This window comes from Oncorhynchus gorbuscha, linkage group LG19, assembly GCF_021184085.1.
Source record: "Oncorhynchus gorbuscha isolate QuinsamMale2020 ecotype Even-year linkage group LG19, OgorEven_v1.0, whole genome shotgun sequence".
Lineage (NCBI taxonomy): Eukaryota > Metazoa > Chordata > Actinopteri > Salmoniformes > Salmonidae > Oncorhynchus > Oncorhynchus gorbuscha.
In genome coordinates, this window is record NC_060191.1 from 75,890,555 (window position 1) to 75,895,009 (window position 4,455).

At 52.1% G+C, this 4,455-nt stretch overlaps 1 non-coding gene across 1 annotated transcript; it reads left to right on the plus strand.

The window, feature by feature from the left end:
* The first annotated feature begins 1,910 nt into the window (after positions 1-1,910).
* Positions 1,911-1,986, plus strand: trnaa-ugc. The gene has a single exon. It is a non-coding gene; the product is annotated as a tRNA-Ala (tRNA).
* The last annotated feature ends 2,469 nt before the right edge of the window (positions 1,987-4,455 follow it).

Genomic DNA, 4,455 nt, shown 5'->3' on the forward strand with positions numbered 1-4,455 from the left:
AACCATCACATTATGTAAAGGATATTCCTCATCGACATGATGACTGAGGAACCATCACATTATGTAAAGGATATTCCTCATCGACATGATGACTGAGGATCCATCACATTAAGTAAAGGATATTCCTCATCGACATGATGACTGAGGAACCATCACATTAGGTAAAGGATATTCCTCACAGAAAGGTACAATACGCTACACGTCTCTTCACGAGACATTACAAGGACATGGGGATATACTCTAGACTAGACTGTCAATGGACCTCTTCTGTGGTCCTCTTGAGTGGGACGGCCCGGGAGTGACCCGACAGGGATGACGGAGTCCTGGGATGGCCTGGGAGTGACCCGACAGGGATGACGGAGACCTGTGATGGCCTGGGAGTGACCCGACAGGGATGATGGAGACCTGTGATGGCCCGGGAGTGACCCGACAGGGATGATGGAGACCTGTGATGGCCTGGGAGTGACCCGACAGGGATGACGGAGTCCTGTGATGGCCTGGGAGTGACCCGACAGGGATGACTGAGTCCTGTGATGGCCTGGGAGTGACCCGACAGGGATGACGGAGTCCTGTGATGGCCCGGGAGTGACCCGACAGGGATGACGGAGTCCTGTGATGGCCTGGGAGTGACCCGACAGGGATGACGGAGTCCTGTGATGGCCTGGGAGTAACCCGACAGGGATGACTGAGACCTGGGATGGCCTGGGAGTGACCCGACAGGGATGACGGAGTCCTGTGATGGCCTGGGAGTGACCCGACAGGGATGACGGAGTCCTGTGATGGCCTGGGAGTAACCCGACAGGGATGACTGAGACCTGGGATGGCCTGGGAGTGACCCGACAGGGATGACGGAGTCCTGTGATGGCCTGGGAGTGACCCGACAGGGATGACGGAGTCCTGTGATGGCCCGGGAGTGACCCGACAGGGATGACAGAGTCCTGTGATGGCCTGGGAGTGACCCGACAGGGATGACGGAGTCCTGTGATGGCCTGGGAGTGACCCGACAGGGATGACTGAGACCTGTGATGGCCTGGGAGTGACCCGACAGGGATGACGGAGTCCTGTGATGGCCTGGGAGTGACCCGACAGGGATGACGGAGTCCTGTGATGGCCTGGGAGTGACCCGACAGGGATGACGGAGTCCTGTGATGGCCTGGGAGTGACCCGACAGGGATGACGGAGTCCTGTGGAGTCTGTGTGAAGGCCGTGAACACGAAGGGGAGGTAGTAGGAATTCTAATGGTCCTGGCTGACTGTAGGGGACAAGACAGGAGCAGGATAGGTCCTGACTGACTGGGTGTAGATTGAGAGAGGGGTGTAGAGAAGGAGAGAGGGGTGTAGCAAGGGAGAGGGGTGTAGAGAGGGAGAGAGGGGTGTAGAGAGGGAGAGAGGGTGAGAGGGGTGTAGAGAGGGAGAGAGGGCTGTAGAGGGTGTAGAGAGGGTGAGAGGGGTGTAGAGAAGGATAGAGTGGTGTAGCGAGGGAGAGGGGTGTAGAGAGGGAGAGAGGGGTGTAGAGAGGGAGAGGGGTGTAGAGGGGGAGAGAGGGTGAGAAGGGTGTAGAGAGGGAGAGAGGGCTGTAGAGGGTGTAGAGAGGGTGAGAGAGGGCTAGACCCTGCTGCCTGCGTGGCAGCGATGACTCATTCCATTAAGAGAAGCTACTCCTGCAGGACACCGTCCGCTCCCCAAATATAGAACGGCTATTCTCTCCTCCGTATGCAGCCACTTTGGGGGATTGCCATGCACCGAGACTCTCTCTCTCTCTCCTAGACAGGATGGGAATGTTTAAACAACCATGCCATCATAACATGAAGCAATTCTTCTATGATAAATCGGCGACAGACTCTATATTCAGCCGATGTCACTATTTGTCCCCTGAAGGGGACATACTGTTTGTTACAAACAGCAGCCTGTGGTCCTGTGTGGCTCAGTCGGTAGAGCATGGCGCTTGCGACGCCAAGCGTCGTGGGTTCGATTCCCGCTGGGGCCACCCATATGTAAAAGTAGTGGCCCCAGCCGACTTGTAAGTCGCTTTGGACAAAAGCGTCTGCTAAATGGGATATATATTGGTATGTTCTCCGTGGACAATCTGCACAGCCTTCTTGTATACTAACTAAATCAATGCCTAGCGCGCATCCTTTTCTTCTACACTTAAAACAGGTAGACTCGGCGATATGACGTAGATGCAGAACGTAAACAGCGAGTCCAATTTCCACAACAACTTAAGAACCTTGAAGTGCGAGTCTCAACTTCTCAGGACGTTTTTGGTCCCGTGGCGCTACCACGTTGTAAAAATGTATGAAGCAAACCATTGAACAGATACTGTCTGACAAGTGTTTAGAGCGAATTGGAGCTCCGCAATTTTTTTTCTTCAACTGCTGATCGTGACTACGTCATTTTGCGGAGTCAACCTTCAAAAGTCAACCTGCATGGTGAATTAGCACTTTGTTTCCCTTGTTATGTTCTTCAATGGTCATTCTCTGTCTGGAATGATCCTAACAATGACAAGATGTCAACTTCAGTGCGCAGTTCTTCAGCTCAGTGTGCCATAAAGACAGACTAAACACACTGACATGTTCTAATTACATATCTAGGTTTTACAGATCAACCGGTTGTTTCTTTCAAACGAAAGGAATGATTTTTTCCCCCAGAGAATCAGTGTTGTGTCAAGACTGAGATTTGATTGAATGAAAAACACTGGAATAATAAATGAGAAAAAAAAAACACTTTAGAAACCATAACAACTAAATGTGACTGCCAGTACTGGTGATATACAGTAGCGGTCTGTCGACACACTACTGGGGAGGTCTGTCAACACACTACCGGGGAGGTCTGTCAACACACTACCGGGGAGGTCTGTCGACACACTACTGGGGAGGTCTGTCGACACGCTACTGGGGAGGTCTGTCACACTACTGAGGTCTGTCAACACACTACTGAGGAGGTCTGTCAACACACTACTGGGGAGGTCTGTCGACACACTACTGGGGAGGTCTGTCAACACACTACTGGGGAGGTCTGTCGACACACTACTGGGGAGGTCTGTCGACACACTACTGGGGAGGTCTGTCGACACACTACTGGGGAGGTCTGTCGACACGCTACTGGGGAGGTCTGTCGACACGCTACTGGGGAGGTCTGTCAACACACTACTGAGGAGGTCTGTCAACACACTACTGAGGAGGTCTGTCAACACACTACTGAGGAGGTCTGTCAACACACTACTGAGGAGGTCTGTCAACACACTACTGACGAGGCGCTACTGAGGTCTGTCGACGCGCTACTGGGGTGGTCTGTCAACACACTACTGAGGAGGTCTGTCAACACACTACTGACGAGGCGCTACTGAGGTCTGTCGACGCGCTACTGGGGAGGTCTGTCGACACGCTACTGGGGAGGTCTGTCGACACACTACTGGGGAGGTCTGTCGACACACTACTGGGGAGGTCTGTCGACACACTACTGGGGAGGTCTGTCGACACACTACTGGGGAGGTCTGTCAACACACTACTGGGGAGGTCTGTCAACACACTACTGGGGAGGTCTGTCAACACACTACTGGGGAGGTCTGTCAACACACTACTGATGAGGTCTGTCAACACACTACTGAGGAGGTCTGTCGACACACTACTGGGGAGGTCTGTCAACACACTACTGGGAGGTCTGTCAACACACTACTGATGAGGTCTGTCAACACACTACTGATGAGGTCTGTCAACACACTACTGATGAGGTCTGTCAACACACTACTGATGAGGTCTGTCAACACACTACTGACGAGGCGCTACTGAGGTCTGTCGACACACTACTGGGGAGGTCTGTCAACACACTACTGGGGAGGTCTGTCGACACACTACTGGGGAGGTCTGTCGACACACTACTGGGGAGGTCTGTCGACACACTACTGGGGAGGTCTGTCAACACACTACTGGGGAGGTCTGTCAACACACTACTGGGGAGGTCTGTCAACACACTACTGGGGAGGTCTGTCGACACACTACTGGGGAGGTCTGTCAACACACTACTGGGGAGGTCTGTCGACACACTACTGGGGAGGTCTGTCGACACACTACTGGGGAGGTCTGTCAACACACTACTGGAGAGGTCTGTCGACACACTACTGGGGAGGTCTGTCAACACTGGCCGGTGTTAGACAGAGAAAACAACAAAGTACTTTTGAGATTTACCCCGTGTGTTGATCATTCAGTCTAGTCAGAGGTCCAGGGTCAGGTGAACGAGTGTGAGCTGATCAGGTGTACCTGTACTGTTGCCGTTCACAACCCTTTGTGTTTTGATGAAATGTACATAGAAAAAGACAACCAACGTAATAAAAGACACTTGACTAAACATGTAGCTTTGCTTTCCACGTTTGACAATATCATTCATATTTTGGTTCGTTTTGTGGTGTTCGTTTCATTAAGGAAATATAAATTATTTAAAAACGCAAGAAAAAGAAAGC